General features: G+C 37.9%; 1 pseudogene; it reads right to left on the bottom strand.

The window, feature by feature from the left end:
- Window positions 1-5,721: 5,721 nt before the first annotated feature.
- Window positions 5,722-6,666, bottom strand: LOC102825987 (annotated as a pseudogene).
- Between the last annotated feature and the right edge of the window lie 12,063 nt (window positions 6,667-18,729).

Here is an 18,729-nt window from a genome sequence, read left to right as displayed (position 1 = left end):
TTTTTTTTTTTTTTTAATTATTAGTAATTGAGTAAAGGTTAACAGACAATATCATCAGTTTTATATTAAACAAATAATACACTTTATTTCCTCTCAATGATTGCAGTCCCCTCCATGGAATAGCAGTGAACCGTTAGCTCCCCGCAGTTCCTATTTCCTTTCCACCCACCTTCCCATCCCTTCTCATCATTGTCATTATATACATTGCTGCCCCTTTGATTTTGAATGATTGACCATTCCATCATATAGAAGCAAAATGTAAAAATGCAAATAAATAAAATTGAAAAAAAAAAAGAAAAAGATAAGCACAGTACTCAGGTGATGTTTTAAAGAAGCACAATATGCAGCCAATTCGTTATTTCCCTGACAGGTGACTTCTGTGAGTGTATTAACTGCAAAGTTTAAAGGCTAATTCAGGGCAATCATCTTGGCTGTTTTAGTCTCTCTCAGTCAGTAGACATAACCTTCTTTTAAAAATATTTGACTTTTATTCTACATTTTCCTTGTATTCTATCCAGGACCATTTATAGTGTCATTGTTCAGAAAGGTCAGTAGTGATAGGTGGGCACCATTTAGTTCTGTTGATCTCAGGATAGATGGTTCTGTAGACTATTAGTCTTGTAGACTTGTTTCCTCTGGGTTTTGTTTACCTTCTTTCTCTTTTGCTTCATACTATTAGAGCCCAACAGTTGTATTTTAGATGGCCTTTCATAATCTTTAAGAGTTCAGACACGTCTTGCCAATCAATATGTAGATAGAGCCTAAACTCTATAGACTATGGAATGCTAATTGACTAAGTTGTCCCCTCAGGAGTTATCTGTGGCATTAATACTTAGATGGGTGTGTATTTTGGTATTTTTTAATGCTTTCTGATTGCCTCCAGGTAGATGTGATCAGGAGATGGGCTTCCCTTTTCACTCTTCTTCCTGAGAAATTTCAAGATACCACTGTTGGTCATTGGTGACGTAATTCAAGATTTAATTTTCAGCCTATTTCCTTTTTAGTCTGCCTGTCTCCTGCTTCACAATCCCCAATCAGGCCTTTTTACCAGCAATAAACAGTTCAGGGCCAACTGTGGCTGTTTTGCAGTGCCGTTTGGTTTTAAATGGAAATTATCACTTTAAATTTTGAGGAGATCTGTGCGCACACATAATAGAACCCTCAGGGGTAGGGGTGGGGTGTCTACTCACTCTGGTACCCCCTCTAGTTACCAGAATGGAGGTGCGCAGCCAGCAAGAGACCAATGAACAGATACAAAAAAAGAGTGTCCACACCTTTATCTCCGCAGTTCTGTCAGGTATCCGTGGTGGCTGCTCTGATCCTTCCCCGGCTGGTCTCACCCAAGATGGTGGCTCCAGGAGCAGCTGAGTGTCTTGGATTAGAAAGCAATGGATTTCTTGCTTCTGCTACAAATTCCCCTAGCTGTAAGCCTTCCAACCTTCTAAATATTCCTTTATATGTGGTTCAGAGTTCTGGCACCATCCCCTGAGCTTGCTTGGTCCGGTATTCTGTGTTGTTGCTGACAGAGCTTCTCCCTGCACTTCCACTCTATCCGCCATCTTGTTTCTTCTCCCCCATAAGGTTTTAATATAATAGACAATTGCAGATTGTACAGGGACTGCCTGGATATAATAGTGTTCACACAATATCCAAATTGCATAATATCCTATTTCACAGAACATTTAATGGATGTTAAGCAATGCATATCTGTATATGAATGTATATGCAGCCCATACATACATAATAGCATCTGCCTACAGATAGGATAATATCCATGTGCCTACAAGAAAGACCACTATTCAAATTTACACACAAACCACTAAAGCCAGTGAAGATGAATTTGAAGAATTTTACCAACTTCTTTAGTCTGAAATTGATCAAACATATAATTAAGATGTATTGATCTCTCTCGGGTCCTCAGCTTCCAAGATGACAAAGAAAAGGGCCGCAGCCACATACAACCTATTCACTGCATGAACTGCACCTGCTGTGTGCCCAAAGACAAGGCCATTAAGATGTACGTAATTCAAAACATAGTAGAGGCTGCAGCTGTCAGGGATATTTCCGAAGTGAGTGTCTTTGATGCATACGTGCTTCTCAAGCTGTACATGAAACTGCATTATTGTGTGAGCTGCACCATTCACAGCAAGGTGGTTAAGAACCATTCTCGTGAAGCTCGGAAGGACCGGACACCCCTACCTGATTTAGACCTGCAGGTGCTGCCCTACGACCGCCACCAAAGCCCATGTAAAGAATTGAGCCCTTAAAAGGTTGAAATAAAACTAACCTGCAAGAAAGTAAAATAAAAATTATACTTTGTGGCAAAAACAAAACAAAAAAAGATGTATTGATAATCACTGGTGACTGGAATGCAAAGGTTGGAAACAAAGAAGAAGGATCAGTAGTTGGAAAATTGGCCTTGGTGATAGAAATGATACTGGAGATCATATGATAGAATTCTACAAAGCCAATGATTTGTTCATTTCAAATACCTTCATTAGACAGCATAAAAGATGACTACACACATGGACCTCACCAGCTAGAATACACAGAAATCAAATTGACTATATCTGTGGAAAGAGACAGTTGAAAAGCTCCATGACATCAGCCAAAACAGGGTCAGGAGCAGATTGTGGAACAGGCCACCAATTGCTCATATGAAAATTCAGACTGAAGCTGAAGAAAATGAAAAAAAAAAAAAAAAGCTCATGAAAACCAAAATAGGACCTTGATTATATCCCACCTGAATTTAGAGATCATCTGAAGAACAGATTTGATACATTATACACTAAAGACTGAATACCAGAAGAGTTGTGGGATAACATCATACATGAAGAAAGTAAAAGGTCATTAAGAAGACAGTAAGCAGGAAAAGAGCAAAGTGAATGTCAGAGGAGACTCTGAAACTTGCTCTCCAGTGAAGAGAGGCCAAAACAAATGGAAGAAATGAGCTGAACTGAAAATTTCAAAGGTCAGCTTTACAAGACAAAGTCAAATATTATAACAAAATGTGCAAAGACCTGGAGTTAGAAAACCAAAAAGGAGGAACATGCTCAGCATTTCTCAAGCTGCAGGAACTGAAGAAAAAATTTAAACTTCGAATTGCAACATTAAAGGATTCTCTGGGCAAATTATTGAATGATGCAGAAAGCACCAAAAGATGATGAAAGAAATACACAGAGTCACTGTACCAAAAGGAAATGGTTTATGTTCAACTATTTCAAGTGGTAGCATATGATCAAGAGCCAATGATCCTGAAGGGAAGAAGTCCAAGGTGCATTGAAGGCATTTGCAAAGAACAAGGCACTAGGAATTGATGGAAAACAAATGGAAATCTTTCAACAAAGTGAAGTGGCACTTGAGGCACTCACTCATCTATGCCAAGACATTTGGAAGACACCTACCTGGCCAACTGATTGGAAGAGATTTGTATTTGTTCCCATTCCAAAGAGCAGTGACCCAACGGAAGGCAGAAATCATCGGACAATATCATTGACATTGCATGAGAGTAAAATCTTCCGTTAGATAATACAAAAACAGCTTCAAGCATACATTGATAGAGAACTTCCAGAGGTTCAAGCCAGATTCAGAAGAGGACGTGAAATGAGGGATATCATTGCTGACGTCAGATGGATCTTGGCTGAAAGCAGAGAATACCAGAAAGATGTTTACCTGTGTTTTGTTGACTATGCAAAAGCTTTTGATTGTGTGGATCATGGCAAGTTATGGACAACATTGTGAAGTATGAGTATTCCAGAACACTTAATTGTGCTCATGAGGAACCTGTCCAAGACCAAGACGCAGTTATTGGAACAGAACAAGGGAACACTGAATGGTTTAAAATTAGGAAAGGTGTGCACTAACGTTGTATTCTTATACTATACTTATTCAACATGTCTGCTTAGCAAATAATCTGAGAAGCTGGATTACATGAAAAAACAACAACAACATGACATCAGGATAGAAGGAAGACTCATTAACAATCTGTGATATGCAGATGATACAACCTTACTTGCTGAAAGTGAAGAGGACTTAAAATACTTATTGATGAAGATCAAAGAGCACAGCCTTCAGTATGGATTGTATCTCAATGTAAAGAAAACAAAAATCCTTACCACAGAATCAATAAAACTTATCAATGGTGAAAAGATTGAAGTTGTCAAACACTTAATTTTCTTGGATCAACTATCAACACTCATGAAAGCACCAGTCAAGAAATCAAACAATGTACTGCATTAGGCATATCTGTTGCACAAGACCTTTTTAAAGTGTAGAAGAGCAAAGATGTCAGTTTGAGAACTAAGGTGTACCTAACTCAAGCCGTGGTGTTTTCAGTAACCTCATATGCATGCGAAAGTTGAATAGTGAATAAGGAAGACCACAGAAGAATTGATGCATTTGAGTTATGGTGTTAGAGGAGAATATTGAAAGTACCATGGACTGCCAAAAGAACAAATCAATCTGTGTTGGAAGAAGTATAACCAGAGTTCTCCTTGGAGGCCAGGGTGGCCAGACTTCATCTCTCATACTTCGGACATGTTTTCAGGAAGGACCAGTCCTGGACAGAGATATCATTTTTGGTAAGGTGGAGGGTCAGAGAAAAAGAGGAAGACCCACAGCGAGATGGATTGGCAAAGTGGCAGCATCACTGGGCTCAAGTGTAGCAACGTTTGTGAGGTTGGCCCAGAAACGGGCAGTGGTTCATTCTGTTGGCCATAGGTTCTCTATGAGTCAGTACTGACTCGATGGCACCTAACAACAACAACAGATAGACCTATATGTACACGTGTATATACATATACACTTATACTGTGTACCTCCCTTTACACATACATGCATACGTAGCTACCCTTTGTAACCACAATATGTTTTTATGATTATAATTACACAATTATACGTGTTATAATGTTTACCAAAATGATCCCTTCTTATTGTGTACTTATTGACCTGGCCCAAGTTGTGCACACCTCACTTACATTCAGTATTACTTCTGAGCCAGCTGACTGTTAAAAAATCTCTAAAGGTAGATGTGTCAGATCTCTTAAGATGAATCTTTGGCTATTTTATTTCTGTTAATTAGTGATTACAATGTATTTGTGCTAATTACTGATTTGCCTTCCTGTTTGAAGAACAAAAAAATCATACCATACTTAAGAATTCTTCTTAATTCATGTGAGTTAGCATTGGTTCATCAGTTAAGCAACCATGACCCTAAAAAATCTGCAAAATATAAAAGGATATTTTTGCTTACATTAAAATGCAATAACCTAAAGAAATCACACAGATAAACAAACCTAAATATTATCTATTTACACAGTTATAGGTAAAATAGCATATATGTATACTTGATTTTATACAAGAACATAGTAAGGTATATATATGACAGAAATTATATCAACTGATATCCCCCAAACCAATGCAACATGATATGGCTGGTGCCCAACTTGTTCAGGTTTCTTTTATACTACCTACCTACTACTGGTGTGGCACTGTAGGATAAGCACTGGCAGTTTAAATCCACCAGCTGCAACCTGAAAACCATATACAGGGTCAATAAGAGTTCGAATGGACTTGACAGCACTTAACAATAACAACAACAACCTACTCCACTGGACTTTACCATTATATATCTTTTATTCAGGTTTTAGCTTAATATATACTCTAACCAATTTGAGAAACAGTATAAATTAAATTATCAACATTCTCAATTCATCGGAAGAATTATCTAGATTCCTTTAGTCATAACTTTCTCCTGACCACTCTGGCTAAGGCCCTCTTCACTTCCTTGTTCCTCAAAGTATAGATGAGTGGATTGAGTACAGGTGTGACCACAGTGTACATGATGGCAATGATTCGGTCCTGGTCCACGGAGTTGCCTGAGGTAGGACGAGTATAGGTGAAGATAACAGGAGCATATAAAAGAATAACTACCATGAAGTGGGAGGCACATGTGGACAATGCTTTGTGAAGCATGCTGCAAGAGTGGGTCTTTAAGATGAGGTACATGATAATATAGAAATAGGAGAGAACTGTGAGAGAAAAAGAGCCCATGGCTACAGTCCCTGTGACAGTGTTGAGCAGCCACTGGTTGAGCTCAGTGTTCCCACAAGCCAACTCCAGCAGTGGTTTAATATCACAGAAGAAGTGATGGATTTGGTTGGAACCACAGAAGTTCAATTTGGAAGTCATTATGGAGTGCAGCAGGGCATGGAAAAATCCAATGACCCAGACTGTGCTGGCCATCAGTGTACAGGTGTGATGATTCATGATAACAGTGTAACGAAGTGGTTTACAGATAGCCACAAAACGGTCAACGGCCATCACGGACAACAACATGGCCTCTGTGCTGCCAAGAAAGTGAAAGAAATGAAGCTGGCTTATGCAGGCCACAAAAGAAATTGCTTTGTTTGTAGAGAGGAGATTCTCCAGCATCTTTGGCAGTGTCACTGTGGAGTAGCAGATATCCAGACACGATAGGTTTCCCAGGAAGAAATACATAGGCGAATGGAGTTTGGGATCAGAGATGACTATCATCAGGATAGCTCCATTCCCAGCCACGTTGACAAGATAGATGGTGAAGAAAACCACAAAGAGAAGAGACCACAGTTCCTGGTTTTCTGTCACTCCTAGGAGGAGAAATTCAGTGACTGCTGTTTGATTTAGCATCACTTAAAAGAAAAGAGAGAAATATATGAAGCATAACCTGTAATGAGCAGCAGAATCTTCTGAATACAAGACTTTTTGGCCAAGAACAAATAATATTTTCAGTAAAATCTTGTTGTTTTAAGGGCTTCTAGGTAAGGTGAACTGTGTTCTGCTACTATAAAATAGAAAGGCAGGTGGTTTGAGCTCATTTAGTGACTCTGTAGAAGAAAATTTCGGCGATATACTTCTATAAAGATTACGGCAAAGAGATTCCCTATGGAGCACAGTTCCATTCTGTAATGCATGGAGTTGCCATAAGTGGAAATCTACTCAGTGACAACTGGTATTGCTTTATGGTTGTTTTACATGATCCCAACCTCAGATGTTTTATAGAATATGGGTCATTAAGATATAAAATGTTAAGTCTACATGTCTGCTTTTCGTCAGACTCAATTTTGTTCTCTTTATTTGACTTAGCATTAATATTTTACTTTCCTTCAGAGATCTGCAACGTGCTGTCAGCCATCCATCGTCTCTGCCTGTGACACAACTTTCCTTTCATCTTCCTAAATCAGCTCATTTAGGGTATGTATTTTAAATACTCCACCACACTGTCATTTCTAAACCTACTATGAAGACGCTAGAAGAGTTTACCTTAGAGAATATAAACAGCTCATTAAGCTCTTTAAAGACAACAAGGTCTTTAAAGAAATAACAACAAAACCCCTTTACATTAGTAGTAGTAACTCCTCTTTCTATTACAATGTAAATTGAACTACATACAAGCAGTGTGCTTTTCCTGATACCTTCCTGAGCCATATCCAAAGGAACATGAAGAAGCTTTAATTGGTATAGGAAATGAGGCCACATTAATCTGTTATTAATTGTTGTGGTCAGTGCCCTTGAATTGGCTCCGACACACTGTGACCCCTGGTACAACAGAATGAAACTCTGCCTGCTCCTGTGCCACTAGCACACTCGTAGTTTTGTTTGAGCCCATTACTGGTGCCACTGGGCTATTCCATCAGGTTGGGGTTTTCCCTCTTTTTCTCTGACCCAGCACTTTACCAAGCATAATGTCCTCTTCTAGGGACTGTTCCATACTGATAATATATGTGAAATGTGAGAGATGAAGTTTCGCCATTCTGACTTCTAGGGAACATCGTGGCTGTACTTGTTCCAACGTAGATTTATTTGCTCTTCTCTCAGTCCATGGTCCTTTAAGTATTTTTGTCTAATACCACAACTCAAATACATCAATTATTCTCTGTTTTTTTTTTATTCATTGTAAAACATTCACATCTATATGAGGCTATTGGAAATATCATGTCTTGGGTCAGGTGTACCTTAGTACTCAAACTGATATATCTTTGCTCTTGAATAGTATAAAGAAGTTTTATGCAAAAAAATTGCCTAATGCAGTATGCTGTTGGTCTGCTGCTTTCATGAGTGTTGATGGTTAATCACAAGCAAATGAAGTCTTGGATAACGTCAATCTTCTTTCTATTTATTATGATGCTATTCATTGATCCAATGGTGAGGACTTTTGCTTTCTTTACATTGAGGTGTGGTCCATTCCTTAAGGATGCGGTCTTTGATCTTCATTTTAAGTATTTTATGTCTTCTTTGCTTTCTGCAAGCAAGGTTGTATCATGGAAGCTAATTGTTAATGAGTCTTGCCCTAATCCTGCAGTAGTGCTCTTCTTCATATATTCCAGCTTCTCAAATTATTTGTTCTACATATAGATTGAGTAAGTATGGTGAAGGAATACAACCCTGGCACACACCTTTCTTGATTTTAAGCTTTTCAGTCAGTGTCTCCCTGTTTGTATGAATGACTGCCTGTTTGTTTTTGTGCAGGTTCATCAAGTGCACAATTAAGCATTCTGGAATACTCCTTCTTCTCAATGTTATCCATAGCTTGTCATGATCAGCACAGTCGTAAGCTTTTGCTTAGTCAATAAAGCACAAGTAAGCGTTTCGTGGTGTTTTCTAGTTTCAGCCAAGATCCATCTCACATCAGCAATAACATCCTTAGTTCTGCATCATTTTCTGAATATGGCTCGAACCGTTGGCAGTTCCTTGTTTATGTACTGTTGCAGCTGTTTTTGAATGATCTTTAGTAGAATTTTCTTGTATATGTTATTAATGATATTGCTGATGATTTCTGCATTCCATTGGGTCATCTCTTTTTGGAATGGGCACAAATATGGATCTCTTCAAATCAGTTGGCCAGGTAGCTGTCTTCCAAATTTCATGGTATAGATGAGCCAGCAGTTCAAACCCACCAGTTGCTCCTTGGAAGCTCCATACAGGGTTGCTATGAGTCAGAACTGATGCAATGGCACTTCAAAAACAGCAGCTTTAGTGGTTTGAGTCCTGGTGTTGTGCTATTAAATAAGCACTGGACTGCAAGGTTGGTTTGAATTGCAAGGTCTGTGTTTCAAATACACCAGCTGCTTCTTGGAAACCCTAAACAAGGTTGCTATGAGTCAGAACCAATTTTTGTCACTAAATGACACCAAGCTTTAGTGATTGGTATATCAATTTGAATAATAGTTGTATTAGCTGCTTTTCCATGTAAGCTTATTGTTGGTAAGTTCTGTTGGGTCAATTGTGAGTTATGGCAACTCTGCATAGGGCTTTCAGGGAGCAGCTGGTGAGCTTGAGCCGCTGAAGTCCAGTGCTTATCCTCCATCAAAGGAAGAACTTTACTTACCCAGGGATATAGGGATATGGTAAAGAAAAAAGGGTCACAGAGCAACCAGAATATGGTTGCTACAGTGTCACACCAGTATTCCTCCTTGTTAGGTATGAATATTCCTCTATCACAAACAGTATTGTACTTGAAGGTAGATCTTTAAATACTCTTTTTGATGAAGAAAGCTGCACCATTTCACTTCAATTTGTCTTTCCAAGAGTAGTAAACCATATGATTATCAGATTCAAAATGGCCAATATTAGTCCATTTCAGCTCATTAATGCTTAGGATATTGATCTTTAATTTTTAAATTTTAATTAAAAAATTAAAACATTTAGTTTTTGACAATGTCAGTTTTTCTAGATTCATATTTTTTACATTTCATGTTCTGATTATTAATGGATGTTTACAGCTGTTTCTCATTTTCAGTTGTGCATCCTCAGCAAATGAGGGTCCTGAAATCTTTTCTTCCTTCACTTTACCATAGTGAACTCTACTTTGAGGTGGCAGTTCTTTCCGAGTCATATTTTGAGTGCCTTCCTAACTGAGAGGCTCATCTTCCAGCACTATATCTGACAATGTTCGGGTACTCTTCATAATGTTTCAGTATTCCATATTCTGGTGTTATCTGACAGTGTTCTGTTGCTATTCATAAGTTGTTTAATGGTGAAACATGTCCACCATGGATGACCCTCCTGGTGTTTAAAATACCAGTGGCATGGGTCCCAGCATCACAGCAACACACGAGCCGCCACAGTATAACAAACTTTCAGTTGAGTGGTGTCCAATTATTATTACCTGAGGTTAATTTTAAATTTTATCACTTCTATTCTGCTTGCTTATCTATCAGAACTAACATCAGAAATAATATCAGTGAGTCATTTTGTGGTGGTGTACATAGGATAAATATGAGTCGGCACCTAACAACAACAACATATCTGCTGATAAGTTTAGTTGATTCCTATAACATGAGCCTTAATATTTCCTCAGTGTAGACTTCTCAAATGACTTCTTTGCTGACAGATGGTAGAGTACTTCCATTTTCAGGCTGCTCTGGGACCCTTTTTACTTTACCATATCCCGATATCCCTGGGAAAGTAAAGATCTTCCTTTGATGTGCTCAACAGTTCCTCCATTAGATGACCCAACACTCATGTCTTCTCGAAGAATCTGTGACTTCCATCCCTTTTAAATTCTGTCTTCTCTTGTGATCTGTTTCCCAAAATCCTGTTTTTATTTTGCCTAAAATGACATCACTCTTCAGATATTAAGGAATATGCTACCTCAAGAAAAAATCATCACATTCACCTTTCATTCCATTAATCTGGCACAGATTGTTACATTGACTTCTGTCACCCCAGAATGCTGTCTGCTGCAAATCAGCTCTCCCTAAAGTCTTCACAGTTCTCCAGCTCTTCTCATGTTAAATATATGTTTATCTTTTTGCCCTTTCCTCCAAATAACATCTTAATTTTCATTTCATTATTACTGCAGGAATAGTTTCTTCTTGAAAAATCAGCACAAGCCTGGCCCCTATGAGGTGGAGGTTAAAGATCTCTCAATTGTCCAACTTCTCCAACATGTTCTACCACTCTGCAATCCTTGATATCAATCACCACTCCTTCCCTCCCTCTGTCTCAGGGTTCAGCAATACACAACACACTGCGATCTCACAAAACTCACAACTGTCAAAGGAAATGGCTCATTCGATTGTGGAGGCTGGAAAATCCCAAATCCATAGTTCAGAGGTCAGTCTGAAGGACTCTTCCCACCCACGTAATCTCAGGATCTGACCGGTCAGACTACAAACTGTTGATGCATGAGGCTGCAGGAGCTAGTGAACCAGGTCAGCTGATGAATTAAAAGTTCCAGGAACTGGAGAGCAGACATAGTGAGCTAGATGCAAAATCCAGGGCAGGAGAGAGAGCTTTTCTAATGCAGTACTATCATTGGAGTCAGATCATGGCCCCAAGGGTGGTGGCTTGAGTCACATCCGCTAGTGAAATGGGAGCATGCTTAATTTTTGTTTTGTTATTTCTGCCTCATAGTGACCTTGTACAGCATTTTCACAGAGCAGCTGGTAGGTTTGAACTGGTGACCTTGTGGTTCACAGTCCAGTGCTGATCCCATACTACCTCACTTACTCTTAGTTCTACCTTCATCTTGCCTTAGTAATAAATGACTTCAAAATGGGTCCATAATCACAGGCATAGAGGCTACAATTAATAATATACCACAGAATGGAGACATTGTCTAAAAGGGCCGTAATAAATAACTAGCTGCCCTATACTTGCAGTCTTGAAATAGTAACGTTTTTCAGTAAATACTTAAGAATGTTTAACATTTGACTAAATTCAGGCTGTTTACAAAGGCAGCATAACTTTCTAAGTATTTTCTTCTATTATTAAAACGTTGTTGTTAGTTCCCTTTAAATTGGTTCTGATCCATGGCACCTTATATGCTCTGTAGAGTTTTCAAGTCTGTGAGCTTTGAAAGCAGAGGCAGAGAAAGGGGGGGCAGATTACATTGTGTGTCATCACAAATATAAAAGGTGCTTGACTGAAGGCAGCAGGACAAGAGGGTGAAGATGTTTCTGTTGATGTGTCCCTTCTATGAAAATGTATTCATCTTGAAAGGCAGGTAGGTTGGTGTAAAGGAACACCGTTTAGAGATTGCTCTTGAGCACCTGTTACCCTCCCTATGCCTCTGTATGGAAGTAGATTGACAGGCTTTAAAACCTAGATATCTCTGGATGGGTTTGGACTGCTAATTTTTTTTTTTGTAGTCCAGCTGAACTAGCTAAGTAAGGAGAGTGTTAGACTGAGGATCTAAAGGTCCATGGTTCAATCTTGGATTTTGGCAATAAGTGGGTTGGTTCAACTTTAGAACCTGTGTCAAAAAATAAATTCATATTTAGAAAACTCTGGTGGCATAGTGGATTGTGCATTGGGCTGCTAACTGCAAGGTCAGTAGTTCAAATCCATTAGCTTATCCTTGGGCGAATTGATAAGGCTTTGGAAACACTATTCAGGGTCATTATGACTCAGAAACAGCTCAACGGAACACCACTACCCTATTCCTTTCTCTTATACTTTTGGAGGCCTGGTGTGGCGCTGTAGGATAAAGCACTGGACCACAAGTTTGGTTTGAATTGCAAGGTCAGCAGTTCAAATTCAGCAGCCGCTCATTTAGTAACCCCATACATGGTCACTATGAGGCAGATCCAACTCAACGGCACTTAAAACAAGAACAACAACAGCAAACCAACACTTAATCTATATCCTTTAGGTACATTGACAAATGCACACATACTTTTGTGATATAGCTTATTTTTTATTCTTTTTATCTTCATGTATACTGTATTGTTGTTAAGTGCCATTGAGTCAATAGTGACTCATAGTGACCGTGTATAAGATTTATAAGAGGGATGGTGCAGCTCATATGAAGTGAGGGGAGATGCACAAGAACACCCAAACTTACAGAGAGTACCAATTTGACCTAGCCTCGATGGCTTGATAATCAGAACTTGACTAGAGGAAGATTACAAAAAAATTTTGATAAAAGAAACAAGGGTAAATTGCTACAATTTGATGAACTTGACCTATATTTATGGATGTGTTGTTGTTAAGTGCCATTGAGCTGGTTCCGACCCATAGCGACCCTGGATAGGGTTTCTGAGGAGTGGCTGGTGAACTTGAACCACCAACCTTGCAGTTCAAACAGCTTTGCAGTCTGGAGCATTAACCCACAGCGCCAAACCAGGACTCATGGATATAGTAGCTCAAAATACCAACAGAAAGGGAAGGAGTCTTCACATTAAGTATCAATGCTATCCCCTCTGTATATAGGGTAGATAGGGACGGACAACTTAGACATTGATTACCTAAAATGAGGGGACGATAAAGGCATGAAGTGACTGGCTTACAAGTTTTCAAGAGGGAGTATAGTTTAAGAGTGTGTGGGGTAAGAGAATCCCCACTGAATAGTTTTCATCTTGTCTAGATGGGGCTGGTGAAAAGATATGGGGCTAAGATTCTTATGATTCAGTAGTGAGTAATTGTTATCATGACTAATTGCGACTGTCAAAATTGTAAAGGTAGAAGTTTTGTAACAAAAGCAGAGGATTGGTTAATCTTACAGTACAGAAACAGAGGACCCTAGGACCAACAAGGGAGAAGAGCACAAGAGAAATGCAGGGTGCTATCAAGAGAAGCAGTGACACCAGAGATGGAGGCAGAGATGGGGACACGGAGAGGGGGAGCAGCTGAGGACTCTAGATTCATGGGAAGACAGAGACTAATGGTCAGGAGAGGCAGACTTGCAGAATGTGCCTTTTGGTGGTTTAAATTATTATATATGCCTGAGTGTTTAAAAAAAAAAAAAAGAGCTAAAACGAATAGAAATACTGTTAACTGATGGTACATGGAGGGGATTATAATCATTGTAATGAAACAAAGTATATGATTTGTTGAATGTAAAACCAATGATCTGTCCTGTAAACGTTCACTCAGTTCACAATAAAACCTTGTTTGTTTGTTTTTTTAAAGAGAGATGGTGGGTTTGCACTGGTGACCTTATAGTTTATTTTATTCTTGTTGCTGAATGCCATCAAATGGGTTCCAATTCATAACAACCTTATTTTAGGATTTCTGTTTAGTGACTGCTGGATTTGAACTGTCAACATTGAGGTTCAAAGTGCCCTTGTGGTCCAGTGCTTATCCTACAGTACCACAGCAGGACTAGAGTAGCTCTTATTTATTGAGAAGGAAGATATAAGGATATGAAGAAAATTTATAGGGATGGGAGACTTTGAAAGAAGCATAAAAGCAGTAATAATGAAGCTGATTGGGTAATTTCTATGAAAGGGAAATCATTCAAGCTTGGAGAAATAGCATATTAGTTTGAGGAGAATAATAGTAAAAAAGTGAATGAGTGAGAGAACACTTCTAGGGAGCACATTGGTTTTATTGTGGAAGCAGTCTTGAGAAATGATCTAGTCTTTATGACACCTTCATGAATGGCTGCCTTCAAAACATTCAGTGTAACAGTTTTGACAGCCATGCATATTTTAAGAATTTGACTATTCATTTTTAAAATACAAATGACATGCCAACAATCATTTTGATCCTCTGACTCAAAGCAATATTGCATTAAAAAACTGGGAAAATAAAACTCTTCTTACCTTTTTTTAAAAAATAGAAATATCAGACTGCTTTGTTCTAAATTGTTTCACTATAATTTTAATTCTAAGAGATTCTTGATGCTTTGGAGGATGTCTAGAGGCATGTTGAACTGAGAATGTGAATGGTGACAAAAGTGTGGGATGTAAAATACCTTCATAATCCACAACCACAGTAAACTCATACAATAAGAAATCTGTTTTAAATCTGGACATTTACCTTTAGTGCCAGTTAGTACAGCTCACTCACTAATAAATAATATGACAACTTTGAACCTGTTTTCTATTTAATTCTCTTACCTGATACAGTTTTCTGATTCATATGTAGGAAAACTTTTCACTGAATTTTCAGTTGTACACTTAAGTGATTGCAAATTGAAAATCATTTGAAGTGATGATTCATGTTGAGATTGCAGCATTAATTTTCATCTTCAAAATCCTTTTTCCATTTCTGAAATTCTGCCTGCCTTTTTATGAGCTACAGATCTTTCGGTACAGAAGCCCTGAGAGACAGTGTCCCATAGGTAATGAGAAGAATTGTAAGAATAAACAACATAGTTTGCACACTTTCAACTTGAAGGGGTAACCTTGGGGAATTACTTAGAACATTAATTCAGAAGCTTGGGCAATAGCACACTCTTAATTGTCTAATATGTTTCCTTAATCAAATTTCCTTTTATTTCCTAGGACAGAGGTATGGATTCACTTTCTCTTAGGATGACAATTATTAATTAGGACTAGTGCCATCTCATTTACCTTTAATATTTTATTCAGTAATTACTGTGTTTCTATGAAAACCAAAGGAAAAAAATAAAGAGAAGTAGTATTTCCTGGGTAAATCTTTTATAAAAGACCTCTTTAAAGTGTCAAAGATTAAAGATATCAGTTTGAGGACCAAGGTGCCCCTGGCCCAAGCCATATTATTTTTAATTACCTCATATAGATGTGAAACCTGGACAATTAATAGAGGAAGATTGGAGGAGATTTGCTACATTTCTTTCACTAGTTTCTTTAGTACTGTTTTGTAGTTTTTTTATATAGGCCTTTTTGTTACTCTAGTTACATTCATTCCTAAGTATTTCATCTTTTGGAGGCTATAGTAAATGGCACTGTTTTTCTGATTTCCTTTTCAGAATTGTATTTATTAGTGTATAGGAATCCAACTAATTTTTGTATATTGAGCTTATACCCTAACACTTTGCTGAATCTTCAATGAGTTTCAATAGTTTCTTGCTGAGTCTTTTGGATTTTCTAGGTATAGTTTCACATCATCTGCAAACAGAGTTTTACTTCTTCTTTGCCACACAGATGACTTTAAAATCACTTTCTTGCAACATAACTCTAGCTAAGAACATATTGAATAAGAGTGATGATAAAGGACATCTTGTTCAGGTACTTATTCACAAACGACATGCTTTCAGTTTCTCTCCATTGAGAATAATGTTTGCTCTAGAATTTCTCTCTCTATTTCTATGTATGACCTTAGATTCCTACATTGTTAAGTGTTTTTATCAAGAACATATGTTAGATTCTGTCAAATGCATTTTCTGCAATTGATATGTTGATGTGGTTCTTTATTCTGCTTTATGTATATGGTGGATTACTTGATTATTTTTCTCATATTGAGCCATCCTTTCATCCCTGGAAAGAATCCTATTTAGTCATGATGTGTTTTTTTTTTATTTTTTTATTTTTGATATGTTGTTGAATTCTATTGGCTAGGATTTTATTGAGAATTTTTGCATCTATGTTCATGATTGCTATTGGTCTATAATTTTCCCTGTTAGTGATGTTCTTAACTGGTTTTGATATGAGGGTTATGCTTGAGTCACCAAATATATTCGGGAGATGCACATGAACATCCAAACTTGCAGACAGTACCCATTTGACGTAGCCTTGATGGCTTGATAATCAGAACTAGACTAGAGGAAGATAAAAAAAAGTAACCCCCCTCCTTTTTTTTTCTTTTTTTGATAAAGGAAACAAGGATAAATTGCTACAATTTGATGAACCTGACTTATACTCATGGAGGTAGTAACTCTAAATACCAACAGAGAGGGATGGAGTCTTCACATCGAGTGTCAATGCTATCCCCTCTGTACACAGGGTAGATAGGAATGAGCAACTTAGATGTTGGCTACCTAAAACGAGGGGGTGATAAAAGCACAAAGTGACTGACTTACAAGGTGTCAAGAGGGAGTTCAAGAGTGTGTGGGTGAAAAAAGAGTCCCCAATGAATAGGTTTCATCTTGTCTAGATGAAAAGAGATGGGGATAAAATTCTTATGATTCAGTAGTGAGTAATTGTTATCATGACTAATTGAGACTGTCACAATTGTAAAGGTAGAAGTTTTGAAACAAAAACAGGAAAGTGGTTAATCTTACAATCCAGAAACAGAGGACCTTAGGACCATCAAAGGAGAAGTGCACAAGCAGAATGCCGGACCTTATCCAGAGAAGCAGTGATGCCAGAGATGAAGGCAGAGATGGGGACATGGAAAGAGGGAGCAGCTGAGGACTCTAGATTCATGGGAAGAGAGGGACTAAGAGCTGGTGGCCAGGAGGCAGACTTGCAGAATGTGCCTTTTGGAGGTGCAAATTATTATATATGCCTGAGTGGTTTTCTTTTCTTTTCTTTCTTTCTTTTTTTTAAAACTAAAGTGAATATAGAGAAATACTGTTAATTGATGGTACATGGAGGGGATTATAATCATTGTAATGAAACAAGGTGTATGATTTGTTGAATGTAAAACTGATGATCTGCCCTGTAAACTTGCACTCAATCCCCAATAAAAACCTTAAAAAAAAAAAAAATCACTTAGGAAAGAAAGAGTAGCTGAGGACTCTAAATTCATGGAAAGAGAGGGACTGAGAGCTGGTGGCCAAGAGGCAGACTTGCAGAATGTACCTTTTGGTGGTTTAAATGATTATATATGCCTGAGTGTTTAAAAAAAAAGAAGCTAAAATGAATAACGAGAAATACCGTTAACTGATGGTACATGGAGGGGATTATAATCATTGTCATGAACCAAAGAATATGATTTGTTGAATGTTAAAATGATGATCTACCCTGTAAACTTTCACTCAATTCACAATAAAAACTTAAAAAAAAAAAAAGAAATGAAAGGAGAGAGAAGTTAGAAGAGTGAGAGAGACATACTACTACCAAGAAAGAAGAGCTGAGAGTGGAACATGTCATTTGGACCCAGGGAACTTTGTAGGCCCAGGGGGAGATTAATGCAAGAAACATGGAGATCTCCTAGGAACACTGGGTTTATAGATGCTGGAAAGAGACAAGCACCTTCCTCCTAAATTGTGGGTCAACAGAGGAAGAAAAAAGAAAAACAAAGGAAGAAAAAAAGAGGAAGAAAACCTTCCCCTAGAGCTGCCATTTTCTTATCCATTTTGCTACTCTCTGTGTTTTGACTGGTGCATTTAACCCATTGGCATTCAGCATAATTATTGATAGATATGAATTGATTTCAGTCATTCTGTTGTGTGTGTTTTTTGTGGTACTGCTGTTTTCTTTGTTTCACATATTTTTCTGTGCTGAATTCATTTAGTTTGTGTGTTTCCTTGTCAGTTTCTTCACTGCTGTCATTTTGATGTTTACAAAATCTTCATGGTTTTCCCTTTTCTTAATTTGATATGAAGGTCTATTAATTTTCTTTAAGGTTATAATATAATATAGTTTATTAATTTCTTCTCCAGTTTAAAACAGTCTGCTTTATCTTGTAATCTACTTGACTTCCTCACCATTTGGATTCTGTAACTGTACTTTCCCCTCTTTCTCTTTGTCATGGTCTTCAGTATAAATTGATGTCTCTGATTCCCTATTTTCAGTCTTATAGGCTTATTTTACTTTGAATACGTTCTATATCTGGATTGAATTCTGGTTGGTGTTGCTCTGTATGTTAATCTTGGCCAGGTGTCTGCTATTGTTTGTTCTCAGTCCAAAGGACTCCCTTTGGTATTTTTTTGTAAAGTTCATCTGGTTTTTACAAAATCCTTTATTTTCTGTTTATCTGGAACTGTTCTAATTTCACTGTCACATTTGAGAGACAGTTTTGCTGAGTGTATGATTCTGTTTTTTTTTTTTTTTACATTCATCTTATGGTATATTGTTTCATTGCCATGGTTACAATCTCCTCCACGCATCACCAATCAATGAAAGGGTACATCCTATAAGTCTACTCACCCCTCCC

The sequence above is a fragment of the Chrysochloris asiatica genome, unplaced genomic scaffold (assembly GCF_000296735.1).
Source record: "Chrysochloris asiatica unplaced genomic scaffold, ChrAsi1.0 scaffold00546, whole genome shotgun sequence".
In the NCBI taxonomy this organism is placed as follows: Eukaryota; Metazoa; Chordata; class Mammalia; order Afrosoricida; family Chrysochloridae; genus Chrysochloris; species Chrysochloris asiatica.
Note: the sequence above shows the minus strand (reverse complement) of the source record. Positions and strands in the feature narration are given on the sequence as shown.